The sequence below is a fragment of the Protopterus annectens genome, chromosome 16.part0, assembly GCF_019279795.1.
Source record: "Protopterus annectens isolate FY-2018-M chromosome 16.part0, PAN1.0, whole genome shotgun sequence".
Classification (NCBI taxonomy): domain Eukaryota; kingdom Metazoa; phylum Chordata; order Ceratodontiformes; family Protopteridae; genus Protopterus; species Protopterus annectens.
Genome location: NC_056750.1, coordinates 872,084,880 through 872,100,844, shown reverse-complemented (window position 1 = coordinate 872,100,844; position 15,965 = coordinate 872,084,880). Strand labels below are relative to the sequence as shown.

The window sequence follows — 15,965 nt, the reverse complement described above, 5'->3', positions numbered from 1 at the left end:
GTGTCATCTACTGAGTATATCAGATCTGACCGTATCCACTGCTGGCAATTTTCAGACTTTTGGACCCAAGGCTCAAGCTCCTTCCCCCACTCATTTCCTCTCCAGCCTAATAGTTCTTCAGCTTAAGTCTGACTGCATATACAAATAGCTTTTCCTATACCTCACCAACAAGAGTGGCCTGAAATGACAATAAAACAGTCCAAGGCTGCAAGTAATACAAAGCTCCAGACATGTTCAGTACAGTCAATCATGACTCCAAGATAGTGACAGTTTGGCAGGGGGGGGGGGGAGGGTGCAGAGATAAGTACTTAATTTACTTTTGTGTCTGATATTGCCTTTTCTGTCCATGTTAACTACTTGGACAGAGTCCCCAGCTACTACAAACCTAGGGAGGACTCATGGAATGTTGTTCTGAAAGATCTAGACTGCAGGATCAGCTTGTAATGAGATGTAAATATGTGCTCTGTAGACCAAGTAGCCACAGATGCCATCAACAGGGACTCGAGAAGAAGGCTGTACAGGTTACCACTGCCTTACTTGAATGAGCTTTAGGTTTGTAATGTAGTGACAGACCTTTGGCGCTATACACAAACACAATGGAATCAAACAACCACCTGAACAATGTGACCCTGGAGATACTACTTATGAACAAATCTTTAGAAAAAGAGAGAAAACAGTCAGATTTTCTGAAGTCCTTGTCATGGTGTACATAGGAACGTAACTGACAGTAAACATCCAAGTGCAGGAGGTATTCAAACTTGTTTAAGAAATTAGAGAAGAAAGCAGGGAGATTAATCATATGATTCAAGACAGAGGCAGATGCCACTTTGGAAAAAAATTAGGTAATTGAGACAGAAACTCTACCTTTGTGAAAGGGTGGTGGCTTACATAACAAGGCTTTCAGTTCCAAAATATTTCTTGCCAAGGTAACCACCAATAGAAAAAGACTTTTCAAGAAAGGAATTTAAGTTCCACACTAAGTGCTGCTACAACGGGGTGGGGGGTTGTCAAGGCCTGGAGTAAAATAGTATAGCCCAAGGTGGAACACGATCCTTTAAAGGAGGCCGTAAGAGAAACGTACACCACAAAAAGGCCCTAGACAGGTTTAATGAGGCAGTAGGAGTGCGATCTTCACCAAGATGGAAGTTTGAAAGTTCAAGATAGCTGCTAACTCATCTTTGTTGATGGAATAGCTAGCATCTGCATGAAATAGGTCTGCAAAAAATCTAAAATGTATTTGTTTATTTATTTAACATTTGCTTACTGGGAATGTCTGACTGGGACAGAACCCAGAGAGAAATGCTCCAGACACATGTCTGAAATGTAGGAGGAAACTGAAGCACCTGGAGGAAACTTGCACAAACTCAGGGAGGACATGCAGATGCCACACAGAAGGCACCCCAGATAAGAATCAAATTGGCGAATCTCTTGCTGTGAGGTGGTAGTGCTCACTGCTGCACCACTGCACTGCACATCAGTGATCAAAAATCAGTGATAAAGGAGCCAAGAAAAGATCCAGACTTTTCATAGATGCCCAGAAGGAAAATCTGTTCCACTTGCTTTTATAAACTTTTCTGGTGGAAGGTAGTTGAGATGACAAGATGTGAATCATGGTGGATGAAAGCCTGGAATTTCTGGCCATCACTGGAAGTGGAGAAACCAACTGGTGAACTTCAGGGGTTTAATATCTGGGTGAGGCTTGCTGGATGAGTGATGGATCGAATCTCGAATATGATTAAGCAAACAGGGAGGGTACACTTGATGAGGCCAAAGGAAGGGGAACCATATCTGTTGAGGCCAGAAGGAGACAGTGAGGATCTTTTTCACCTTGCACCAAGTGACTTTCTGCAAAAATTTGGTTATGAGAGTAGTCGGAGCATAGCATAAAAGAGACCCATGGGACAGCTGTGCACAAGAGCATCCTTTGTGGACTGCCCTCCTGGGAATTAGGGCAAAATAGCAGTTCATGGTCACAAGCAGATTACAGCAAGGCTGGCCCAAGAGACTGAAAACCATGGAAGCCATCATCTGATTGAGACTATTCATGATGTAGAAAAATGGATTTGCTCAACCCTCATGGCCTCCAGGGTACAAAGGGGTTCCTCCTTCTTTGCAGATGTACCAGACCACTGACATAAGACACACCCCTGGGGAGGGAGCCCTGAAAGGTCTACAATGTTAAGAGGACTGCCCTAATCTTCAGAACACTGATGTGAAGATTAGCCTCCATTAAAAACCATGTTCCTTGGCCAGTCTTCTCCTTGAAATGCCACGCCCACCCCAGAAGGAAGCATCCATGGTTACTGTGGCTCTTTGGGGAGGGAGAACAAGGGTATGACCTAAACAGACAAGAGGAGAGATGAGTTTAGCCACCATTGAATATGTTGTCTGAAGATCCCCATGAGTCTAGCCAGAAACTGCATAGAATGGTGAAGAATAGAACACTATACTGACAGGGTACACTGCAACACCTTCATGTGAAATCAGGCATGAGGAACAAGGGAGATGGATGCTGCCATAGGGCCCAAAAGGTGTAGGATGGATCTCCCCATGGGATTTTGGTGAGATAGGACAAGGGAATCTTTTTGATGCACAGTAGATAGCCAAACTTCTGAAATCAAGGTTATCTGTGAGGAGGTGTCCAGTTGACATGCTATGAAATGGACTGGTGTTAATTTGGACTTCTCCAAGGATTAACTGTAACCTGTGGAACTTGTTTAACTTGCTTACTTATGTAATCTTTGTAAATAGTCTGTTTGTAATATGTAATGCTGGTATTATGTAATGCTGTATCTGCTTACCCTTGGAGCTTTTCTCCCCGGGCCTCCGCTGAAAATGGACATGCATCCAGTCGGACTATCCCGGTCAACAAATGTAAAATAAAATAAAATAAAATAAATAAATAAAAGGTGGCTGAGGTTTAAAGTGGGTGTAAGGTCCACATTTTTCTTTGGAATCACAAATAATGTAGAAGAGACTCTAGAGCCTTGCTGGTCTGGTGGGACCTCCTAAATGACTCGCTTGTCTAGCAGCTTTGCAATTTCTTGAGTTGTTCCCGTCCTTTTTGGGGGTGGGACAGCAGGGAAGGTTTCTTTGTGGCATTTTTGGTTGGCAAATAAAAGGAATGACATTGTCTTTTGTTACTATATTCTGCACATGTGAATTGGGAGTGATGCTTGCCCAGGCATGGGGTACACAGATAGGTGCCCCCAAATGCTTCCAGAGTTGGCAGTCAGGCAAATTTTCAGGAGCACTGGAAGGGTTTGTCAGCAAGTAGGCCTTAAAACCTCTGGCTCTGTGGACCACCTTTGCCTCTAGGGTGACATCTGTTGTCATCTTTCCCTGCCCCTGGGTGGGGCTATCTCCAGAAGAGTCCTGTATAAAACCCTGAAACTTTCAGAATAGTAGCCTCTTTCCACCCTTTCAGTTCCTGAAAAAAGTCATTTGAGGGACAGAAAAGTGGATGCTAATGACAGACAGGGTTTTGCTGTCCTGTACACTCTTGGTGAGTGTGCCTTTAATGTTGGACCTAAAGTGGGTGGACCCATCAAAAGGGGCATTCAAAAAGGACATTTTGAAGTTCTCTGCAAAATCAGAGATGCAATGCTGGTTTCTGCTGGTCCAGATGTACCATCTGCCGCATTGGACAAAAGGCACACAGACACATTCAAAATGGATTGTAGGGTTGCCAACAGTGAATCCACCATTTTGTGGGACTCTGCTGTCTTAGTACCTGAGAGAAACTTAGAGAGTTCTTTGGTAAATTCCATCTGAAATTTTGTTAGTGGTCCAAGATAATTCAATGCACATAAGGCAAATGTCACTGAAGCATAAGTTTGTTTTTGAAATCTGTCCAAGGCAGAATATTCCCTGTTTGGGAGTGGAGAGAGGATCTCCCCTTTAAAGGTTCTTTCTTTGTGGCCCCCACCACAACAATGCCATCTACTGTGGGTCCCTTTTTCTACTGAGGCCTGTCCTGGGGGTGAAACCAAAATCTTGTCTGGCTTGGGGGGTAAGGGCTCTATTACATCTGTTTCCTTCCATACCTACTAGAACACCAGGTCAATCAGCTCATCTACCAGGACCACCACCCAGAAAATACATGGGATCAAAAGGTCTTGAAGAATATAGATTTCTTCCTGGAAAGGGGCATTGGTGGGCCAGACTCAGCTTGCCAAAGTAATTCCAGGATGTCCCCAAAGGAGATTTCTTCCTGGGTGGATCTCTGGGAACCTTCCCCTTCATCAAAATCAGTATCATCAGTGACAGACTCCTGTGGGGAGTCTAAATGTCTCATTTTGCATGACTGCTTTCTCTATTCTTCCACAATGAGACAAACTATAGAAGAGTCAGAAGCTGATGGGGAACAAAACTCACAATCTCAGTTGAGACCCATTGTAGCTAGTTGTCATGGTTTAATTTCTTCAAGTCCATCAGATTTGTAATGCCATGATAGGAATACACCCCTTTCCCAAGTCAGAGTATGATTAAAGTTCATAAAATCTTTGATGTTTACCAGAAGTGCTCTTCATAGCACATGCATGAGCCCAGAATTAACTCCTTCTGTAATTCGTATGGAGTTCTATGTAATGGTACCACAGTTAAATAGAATTGTAAATCCTTTTTCCTGAGATACATTGCTCCTACTACTATTGGAACTGTCTGGGTATCCTTCTTCCACATAGCTATTGTTTCTTCCTGCAAATCCTGGTATTTTATGACTTTTTGTCTCTCTGTATGTATGACACTGTAATTACTGGGTTAAAATTTCAAAGATCAATCCAACCATGGACCACTATATCTGTTTTTCTCACATCTGGTTCTGAAGTGATGGTAATGGTGATCCCCTGTGATATAAGGTTTGCCCTTCTCTATAGTGCTTTGTGGCTCAGGCTTCCAATGTTTCTCAGCTACTTCAGTATTGTAATATTTGTGCAGTCCACAACACAACAATCTTGCCACATTTTTATACCTTTCAGTATACAGTCCTTCTGCTATAAGTGTATCAGATATAGCAACAAGATTTGTGACTGTTTCCAGTTCTGTTTTACAGAACTTGCCTTTGTCTGTTCCTCCCACATGCTCATTGGAGTTTGTAAATCAAGATGTACATAGGCCACTATCCTGGGCCGCCATTATTAACCTTTCATCTTTTGGTTTGAATTCACCTCTCCTTAACCACTCATGTGTCAAATCCTGATCACCAAGAGGTTGTTCCAGGAGATCTCTGCATTTCTGTCACATTTTTATGCCTTCTCCACATCTTTCCTCCTCCGGAGATTTCTGTATTTTTGAGACACGTTTATGCCTTCTCCACATCCTTCCTCCTCCTTCTCATTATATTCTTTCTTTTGTTTTTTGGGCACATTCATTTGCTGCCAGATTTTGGTCTACTTCTAGTTTGATTTCCATTTCCACTTGACACCCACATGCTTCTGCTAAACTAAGCAAGGAAGTCATCTTAGACGGGAACATGAAGGGTAATCAAATGTAATTTCGGTGAACGGAAAAACAGTGAGCGCTGCTCACCAAAATGATATTCAATGGCAGTGGAGTTTGCTTCTTTCTCCACTGTTGTGTGACCTCAGAGTTGGCCTATATAATTCCAGGAGGTGGGGAGGTGACCATCTATATGGGTGGTGCAGGGGGCTTGTCCCTCTCAAAAAAAAAAAAAAAATTGAGATGTTTGTCGAAGGTGGTTTTGACTAATGTTTTTTTTTTCCCATTTGTAAAAATTACCTTTAAGTCAACATGTATCATTTGTCTTTATACTAAATGTATCTATCTTAGACTTCTTCTCCTTATGTTTTAAAGCTTTCACTATGTTTAGATCTTATGAGGTCAGCAGATATGTATGCAGTCTGTCAATTCCCAACATATTTATACACTCCCTCCTCCTACTCACATTCCTCTATATCACTTTCTTGTCCCAGGTTGATATTTTCTTTGTGCTGCAGCTTTCCTGCTGAAACATTAAATTTCCACATTTATTAAGACCAAATGACATTCTTATATTCTGAGAATGTTTTAACTATTTGCAGTTGTGCTTTCAACTCTTCATCTAATGAACTGTACAGTTTTAAGTTGTTCACAAAAAGTAGATGAGAAGTCTTTAAACGTGGTTGTTTTCTGGAAGCCAAATTGTAACCATGACCTAATCTATTAAGCAGACAGCTTAACAGGTTAAGGACAAGACAAAAAAGCAGTGATATCATAGAGAGTCACCCTGAAATATCTCCCTCTGGATTTTCACTCCTGGGATAATACTTTGCCCTTTGCTATGGCTTAGCTACATAGTGGTTTATCACTGTTTCATTGTCTAATGTAACTGATCAGTATAGGGTGTATCTTGCATATCTCTGAGCAGTCCTTTATCCAATATTGTGGTATTCTCTCCATGCCATACTTAGATTCTTGCCCATTTTATAATTCTCCATTATGACTTTATTTAGCAGCAAATGATCCTATGTTCCATATGATATCATTTTATTAGCCTTTTCTGTTGCCATCACCATGCTGTTTCCTAAATGTTTATAAACTCTGCATCAGTTCCAGTATATAGTTTGTACATTGGTCTTTAGCTTTTAGGATGGTTTACAGATTCAGAGGCAGATAGATGTTCATCGTGTTTCACTGCTGCAGTCATTACACTTGGGTTATCCTGCCATCAGGTGGTTCCGCAGTCGGCCAGAGTTCCAAAGTCTTGGTCCGGCGTCAGTTGCTGTCGCTTCTTCCCTGACATCAGTGTGCCAGGGGTATATAAGATGCAGCTGACGACATTTTCTTCAGTCTTTCTTGCCGCGCGGTGCCCAAAGCAAAAGCAGTTCGCAAGTGCCGGTCGGCCGACTCCTAAGATTTTCAATTCGAATTTCAGAATCGAAGTCTTCAATAAAGCTAAGTACCCCGTTGGGGAAACTTTTTCTTGCCTCAGACTGATGTCAGTAAAAGTTAATAATTGTATTTCTTGTGGGAAGCAAATACCTCATAAGGATTTTCATTCTTACTATATTCCATGCCTAGGCCCAGACCACGATGTCACTAGTTGTCGGTTTTGTGCTAGATTTAACAAACGCACTATTAAATGTCGGTTTGATTTTGCTCGCCATTACTTTGGCCAAAGGTTCAATTATACCATGCCGTCGGAACAACCGACGACCGGAATACACAAAAAACGCAAAGACAAGGATAAGGACAGGCATCTGAGGCCCAAAACTGATGATGAAGCCTCTTCTAGGCCAGTCGCCGGTTCGCCGGTTCTCAGTGAGGTGCTTTCGCAGTCCCTGACACCTGCTACCTCAGAGCCACAGGCCGCCTCCAACTCCCACGTGGAGATGTCTAGGCCTCTGGAAACTCAAGGTACTGGGCCTACGGAAACTAACCCCTCAGATGGGTCCGGAGCCACTGAGCAGGCATCGGCTTCTGAGGGTGTTTTAAGACCTTCACAACTTACCATTAAATCTACAGCCAAGTCTAAAACTCCATTAAAGACAAAGAAGCAAGTGCAGCATTCACCTGGACAGGCCTCCATGCCTAAAAAACAGATGCTCAAAATGGCCGAAGACTTGATAACTCTGATCAGGGGTTCCCATCCCCCTCCAGATAAAAGGCCTAGGCAGGATACAGACTATGATTCCTCTGACCAGCTTTCCATTTCTTCTGTTTCCTCTTCAGACCAGGGATACTCTTTACCCCCCTATGAGGACTCCGATGCTGAAGAATCAATTCCTTCAGCCTCTCCTCCTGAGGATTACTCTTTTGGGGAAACTTTACATACCATGAGGGAGCATTTCCATTGGGAGGGCCAGGATTACTCAAAATCCAAGAAAAGGCTCAGAGACTTTCTTTTACTGCCTCAGCACAGGCCCCTTGCTATTCCGCCAGTGTTAGATATTGTGGATGATGTGTTTTCTGAATCCAGTTTAAATCCTGATTCTTTACCCCCTGCCCCAGTCAAGCCAGACAGGTAATACAGAGTCCCTGACTCTCACAAATGTCTTTATAAAAACCCTGTTGCTGACCCAGAAACTATTTCCCAGGGTCCCAAAGGGGTAAAGGCTTCCACAGCTAAAAATCCAGTTCCCTCTGACAGGGATTCTAGAGCATTAGACAGATGGGGGAAGAAAGTTTACACTTCTGCAACTTTAGTAGTGAGGGCTTTAAATTACCAGTTTCACATGCTTAAATATTAACAATATTTAATGTCTCTGTTAAAACAGAAAATGCTTACCAGTTCAGAAAATCCTGACTATAAGGAAATGCAGGATTTATTGCATGCAGCTAAACAAGTGGGAAAACATATTCTGCAATGTGGTTTTTGACTCATTAGCGGCTTCTTGTAGAGCAACAGTTACAGGATCTGTGATTCAAAGGCATGCTTGGTTAAAAGAACAAGGCTTACCTGATCATGTTAAGGCTAAATTATTGGATGCTCCTTTACAACATGATATTTTATTTGGTGTTAAGGCAGAAGAGGTATTAAAGAAAATGGAGGATAAGGCAAAATCTATGCAAACAGTGAAGGATTTCTTACAGGTACAGCCACCTCGATTTAGCAGAAATTGGCCCTCCAAAAATTGGTCCTTTCCAGTGTTAGACAGACCACAAAGAGGCAGATACAAACGCCCAAGAGGCAGATCTCAGCCACAAGGCTCTTACAGACCACGACAGTGGGGTGCTTCAACCCCAAAAGGAGGGGAAGACGAGTCACAACCTTATAGGAAACAGTCCCAATGACTTCCCCCTTCAAATGCCAAGCACTTACTTTTTGGCCGCTCCCTTAGGGGGAAAACTAGCACTTTTTTAAAAAAATTGGCATATAATCACCCAAGACAAATGGGTTCTGAATATTGTGTCTCAAGGTTACAGGTTCCACTTTCACACTCTACCAAGGCTAAAAGGAATGCCAGACCTGCCATGGACATGAGAGCTATTCAAAAAGTGCCACCACAGGAACAAGGACAAGGATTTTACTCAAGACTTTTCCTGATCCCCAGGAAGGACAAAGCCTGGAGACCCATACTGGACCTTTCAACTCTAAATACTTATCTGGATGTTCTGAAATTCAAAATGTTGACTCTTCAGCAGCTTCTTCCCATGATGGGCAAGGCTTGGCTTGTTACTTTGGACCTCAAAGAGGCATACCTGCATGTCCCTATCAGACAAAAGTGCAGAAGATACCTCAGATTCATAGCTGGTTCAATGCATTACCAATTCTCTGCACTGCCCTTTGGCTTATCTACTGCGCCCAGGGTCTTCACAAAATGCTTCACACCAGTAATTGCATTTTGCAGACAAAAAGGAATTCAAATATATCCATACCTGGACGACTGCCTCATTCAAGCAGAGACAAAGGACATTCTTCTACAGCATCTGGCGTTTGTAAAAAGATTGCTAATTTCTCTAGGGTACACAGTAAACGAAAAGAAGTCAAAACTAGTGCCCTCACAACAAATTATATTCCTGGGTGCCAGCTTAAATACAACGGCCCAGATGGCTTATCTCACGCCAGACAAACAAGTTCAACTAACTCAATATTTTCAATTACTGGCAAAAAAGTCCCATCTCCCTGCAAGAAACATTCTACAGGCCCTGGGATTCATGGCATCCTGCATACTACTAATACCATATGCCAGAAAGCATATGAGGAAATTACAATGGTACCTAAAAAGTGTTTGGACTCAACACTGTCACAGTTTGGAAGCAGTAATTCCACTTATTCCCTGCCTACAACAGGAGTTTCGATGGTGGGCACAGGCATGTCACCTCAACAAGGGACAGCCTTTCACTCAATCCACAGCCAGGCAGACACTAACAACAGATGCTTCGGGTTACGCCTGGGGAGCACACATGGCAGGAAAATGTATTCAGGGCAAGTGGGCCGCAGACCAAATGCATCTTCACATCAATCAAAAAGAGATGCTAGCTGTACAAAATGCCCTAACAGCTTTCAAGGACCTTCTGCATCCAGGACAACTATTACTAAAGACAGACAACACCACAGTTATGTGGTACATAAACAAGCAGGGGGGGCACTCATTCTTATCCCCTCTGCAGGCAAGCTATGACCTTGTGGAACACAGCTCTAACCTATCAAGTTCATCTGCAAGCACAATTCCTGCCAGGAAAGAAAAATACTCTGGCAGACGACTTAAGCAGAAACATCATGGATCCTCATGAGTGGAAACTAAATCCACAAGTATTCAGCATAATAACACACAAATGGGGGAGCCCAGACATAGATCTTTTTTCTCCCCAATGAATTTCCAACTACAGAAATTCTGCACAAGGACTTACCACACACAAGCATGGAAAGTGGATGCTCTCTCGTTCAGCTGGAAAAGCCTAAAAGTTTATGCCTTCCCACCACTGCCTCTCCTTTCAAAGGTAGTCCTAAAAACCAGACAAGAAAAGCCCAAAATGATCCTGATTGCCCCAGACTGGCCACACCAGCACTGGTACCCAATCTTAAAGAACTTAGCTCAAGGCCCACCATGGATTTTACCTCAAATTCCGCATCTTCTGACTCAACAAAACAATCAGATCCTGCACAGCCAGCTCAAAACCTTAAACCTGGCTGCATGACAGATTCTTTAGTCAAGCAGACAACACCTCTCTCTAAAGCTGTTATGGATGTCATTTTGGAGGCCAGGAGGCCTAGCACCAGGAAATCCTATTCAGAAAAGTGGAAGAGATTCTGTGCCTGGAACCAGGCTCAAAGCTTTGACCCTCTTGTCCCCAACATTCCTCAGATACTACAATACTTGACTGAGATGCTGGACAAAGGCCTATCCTTTACATCCATTAAGATCCACGCCTCTGCCATCTTGGCTCATTACAACATGGATCCTCCTATTTTCTCTCATCCATTGCTAAAACAATACCTCAGAGGGGCTAAAAACATAAGACCGCCCCGGAGAGCACCAACACCAACTTGGGACCTCAATTTTGTCTTGGAAAAACTAACTTTACCTCCTTTTGAGCCAGCCAACTCAGCAGAATTAAAATATGTGTCATGGAAAACTGCTCTGCTTCTGGCAATAACCTCAGCATGAAGAGTCTCAGAGTTACAGGCACTAATGGCACTGGAGCCTTTCATCATTTTTCACCAAGACAGGGTTTCTTTAAGAACAAACCCTTCATTTATGCCAAAGGTGGTCTCCAGTGTGGCCGTTAACCAAACTATTCATTTGCCAACTTTTTATCCAAATCCCCAGAATAAAGGGGAGAGACTTCTGCATTCATTGGACATACACAGACAGCTACGTTTCTACTTGGACAAAACAAAAGCTTTCAGGAAAACTGAGCAATTGTTTGTAGCATACGCTGCAGGATCACAGGGGAAGGCTATTTCCAAGCAGACCATTTCAAAGTGGATAAGACACTGTATCCGTTTCTGCTACACACAGCATGGGAAAACTGTACCTAGCAACATTAGGCCACATTCCACCAGGGCAACAGCCACTTCAACTGCCTACCTTAGAGGAGTACCTCCCAAAGATATCCTGGAAGCTGCAACTTGGAGTTCAGTGCACACCTTTACCAAACATTATCACTTGCCTCTTTATTCTAAATCCAGAGCTGGCTTTGCCACTGCAGTGCTGCAGGGCCTCATAGCCACCCCAAATCCTCTATAGAACCAGCCACTCTACCTCAGCTTTGGGATTCAACCCAAATGTAATGACTGCAGCAGTGAAACAGGATGAACATAGTACAGTTTTGTACCTACCATAAATGTAGATGTTCGAGTGTATTCACTGCTGCAGTCCAGGTTACCCTCCCCTCCATCACCTCTTTCTTAGCTGGTACTTATCTATACCTTTCTACCCTATACTACCTATGTGGTGTATTTGCTGGTAACTGAAGGTTTTGGTTTTACTTTTTATGTATGTTTTATTAGCAATATGTATTGCCTACCTATTTGGGGGCACCTGACATCTGGGGCAAGAAAAACTGAAGAAAATGGCGTCGGCCGCATCTTCTATACCCCTGGCACACTGACGTCAGGGAAGAAGTGACAGCAACCAATGCCGGACCAAGACTTTGGAACTCTGGCCGACTGCGGGACCACCTGACGGTAGGATAACCCAAGTGTAATGACTGCAGCAGTGAATACACTCGAACATCTATTTTTTTTTTTTATTTTTATTTTACATTTGTTGACCGGGCTAGTCCAGCTGGATTTATGTCCATTTTCAGTGGAGGCCCGGGGAGAAAAGCTCCAGTGGTTTTTACAAGTTTGCACAGAAATAGGCATAATAAGATAACATTTATAAAACAGAGTAAGTTAATACATGTAATACACAAATATGAATAAGATTGAAACAGAGAGAAAAGATAAAATGTCTTTTCAAACAAGGAATAATAGAGATTTTTTTTTTTTGTCATACTGTATATATGAGATAACATATGTTTACATAGATTAAAGGTGGTTGAGGAGGAGATGTATAGAAAAGGTTATGGTGGTAAGGGGGTTAGTCGGGGTTTGTGCAAGGACAAAGCCATTGTGCTTTTAAGTGACTTTTTAGTTGATTTTTAAAGAGAGGTAATGATGAGAGAGATGTCAGTTTTGTGGGAAGTTTGTTCCAAATTGTCCCCACAGAGTTTGTGAAGAGAGAATCTCCTTCCTGGTTGTGGGATTTCTGGGTGGTAACTAGTAGTTTATTTGCTGAGCGCAGGTTTGAAAGGTTTGTATAGGGGGAGATGAGGCTAGTGAGACTAGGAGTATTAGTAGGCTGGTATAGAATTTTATGTGTGATTGAGAGTTGTTGAAATTTTAGTTGGTTATTTAGTTCAAGCCATCCTAGACGTTTTAGGTTTAGACAGTGATGTGTTCTGAATGAGGACCCAGTAGCAAACCTGGCAATGTTGTTATATGAAGTGGACAATTTGTTTAGGTTGCTTTTGGAAACTGTACTTTTTTCCTGTTCTTAACCAGACTGGTGTCTCTTCAGGTTGCACATATAAGTAAGTCATACTCAAGAATAAATATTTGGTAAACATGTTAATACTTTTAGCCAAAAGTTAGGTACTGCATCTGGGCCTGGGGTTTTCCAACTAGGAGCTTTTCTTAATTTTGTTTCAATTGTTCTGGCCCTTACTTCATCCCATTTCATATCTTTTACATTTGAACTCCTTACTATTTTAATTTTTCTATCCATTCAGCATCTTTGTTAGTTTCCACAGGATCTTCATAAATATTTCCAAAATGTATCTATTTTTTCTTCTGTTGGTGGTATTCCTTTTGTTTTATTTCCAAATTCTCTATAAAACTTTTTCGGGTCATCAATTAATTTCTTGTTTTGTACTTTTCCTTTATATTTATTGTTATTTTTTTCTGCTCGTGCTGATTCTTTTTAAATTTATTATTTGTAATAGTGTATGATAGCGCTTGGTCTATTTTAATTCTGTGTGTTGTTTTTACCAGGTCTATTTTTGTAAGTATTTTGTTTATCTGTTCCAACAGTAACACTTCTCGTCTTATCTGCTTTAAAGTTTTCTCTGTTTGATGCTTCCATGGTGGCATTTTATTTCTTCCATTTTATTTCTTCCCTTTCTTTCCCTTATTGTCCTGTGTTTTTGCGGCAAGACTTTATCTGATACTAATTTAAATGTACATGTTTACTTCTGTCTGATATATCATAGGTTCATAGGTTCATAGGTTCATACTAGGCTATCTGCCCGAGGGCATTTACAAGCCTAGCCCATAGTTTTGTGGCTTACGCCACCCCTTTAGTATGGGGAACTATACCCATTATTTTGCTGTGCCTCTGTTGAGCAGTGACACTGAGGTAATCCCTGGGGTATATCTGCGATCTCCCATCCATTGGTCAAGATTTCTCTTGAACAAGGCCAGCGAGGTGCTCTGCCTCACATATACCGGGATTTTATTCCACAGCATAGGGAGTCTTTGGGTGATGAATCTATCCCTCCAGCGCGTCCTATTAATAGCCGTGTCGAGGTTTAAGTCTCCCGCCCTTGTGGCTCTGACGGATCTAGATTTTTGAGGTGAAGCATATTCATCAAATCTGGGTTTGACATGGCCTTGTATGTTAGGCAAAGGTCACCTCTGAGCAAGCGGTGCGACTGAATAGAGCTGGAGTTCTTTCAGTCGGGCAGCATAGGACAGATGTTTGAGACCCTTTATCCTTTTGGTGAGGAACTTTTGTGGCCTCTCCAGCTGCTGCAAGTGTCGGGTCAGATACATTCCGAATGGGGCATTGTACTCAATCATTGGTCTGATGAGTGATGAGTATAGGGAGACTATGACCTCCCTTGATCTAGATGAGAATCCCTTCATGATAAGGTGGGCAATGTAGAAGGTCTTCCTAACTACTTTAGCTACATGGGTGTCGAATGACAGACTACTATCAACCTGGGTCCCCAGGTCCCTGATAACTTCTTCTATGCTCAGTGGATTGCCAGCTATTTGGTAGCTAGGGGTAACCTTGTTTTTCCCGAAGGGTATGACTATGCATTTTTTGGCATTTAACTTTAGGCCATGGCTCTGGCACCAGTTATCCGTTTCTGTGAGACCCTTCTGAAGGATATCTGTGTCAGATGTGTTTTCTACTATGGCCCAGTTTGCAGTCATCTGCAAACTTTGTCAGCCATAACCCTCCTGTGTTTGCTTGTACTGGAAAAGTAGATGCCAAACAAGAGTGGGCCCAGGACTGAGCCCTGTGGTACACCACTTGTGACAGGCTTTGAGTCTGACATGGCGCCAGTAACTCTGACCCTGTGGGTTCTGTCACTCAGCCAGTTTGCAACCCATCTTGTGATGTATGGGTTAACATTTAAGCTGATGAGTTTTTCAATGATACCCGAGTGGGGTATTGTATCGAAGGCCTTCGCCAGATCGAGGTAGGCTGTATGGACTGCCTTTCCTCATCAATGGCTTTGGTGACTGTTTCAAAAGTCAACCAAGTTTAGAAGGCATGATCTGCCTTTGACAAAGCCAAACTGGGATGGATCCAAAGTCTGCAAATTCCTATGTCTTTATTTATGAGGTCCATTATGATCCTCTCCATGGCTTTGCAGATAAGGCTTGTCAAGCTAATGGGCCGGTAATTTCCAGGGTCGGTGGAGGCACCGCCTTTGTGAAGTGGGACCACAGTTGCAGTGCGCCACTCCTGGGTAATGCGTATCCAGAGGTAAGACTATGATTAAACAGCTGTCCTAGCTGTGGGTTTAATTCCTCGTTGAGTTCGTGGAGCACACAGCCGGGACACCATCAGGTCCCATGGATGCTGTGTTTTTGCTTTGGAGAGAGCAGTTCTCACTTGGGCGTTGGAGATGTTTGGGGGCTGCAATCGCTTGGTATAGATATCTCTCCTTTGGGGAGGGGAGAAGTTTGCACTGAACCTGTCAGCCAGTATGTTGGCAATGTCTGTAGGATCAGTAATCTTCACATCATTTTGAACTAGTTCTGAGCATATCTGGGAGGTTCCTCCCAGGTTTCTAACATAGCTAAAGAAGGCCTTATGATTGTCTTTTGAGTCTTTAGCTATTTTTCTCTCAAAATTTGCTTTGGATGATTTTATGAGAGCTCTTAGTTTTTACTTATAGTGATCAAGGGTGTCTTACCTTTTAAGGATTTTGCTCTATCTTGTAGTAGCTTCCTCCTTTTGTTGTAGAGTTTGTTTATGGCTGGGGTCCACCAGACTGGACGCTTGCCTTTGGTACAAAGAGTCTTTGTTTTGCTTGGGATTGCCTTATCCATGCAGTCCTGCAGGTGCTGGTAGAAGGCATTTGTAAGTGATTCAGCGGCTTGAGTACTGTTTTCCGCCAGCTCGGGGCCTTAAAGGAGACCACACTAGTCTTTAGAAGTGTGAAGTCGGCTTTCGAGAAGTTCTTTACTGTGGTCTTTTTATTTCAGGTGGGGTGGGATGAGGACCTCCAGCGAGATTAGTTTGTGATCTGATCTCACCAGTGAGGGGTATACTTCGGTGTTGAACATTGTGCTCCCA

At 42.7% G+C, this 15,965-nt stretch overlaps 1 protein-coding gene across 1 annotated transcript in view; it reads left to right on the top strand.

Moving 5' to 3' along the window:
- The window catches only part of LOC122790673 (sal-like protein 2), an 83,620-nt gene that overhangs the window by 20,641 nt on the left and 47,014 nt on the right, over positions 1-15,965 (top strand). The window lies entirely within an intron of this gene.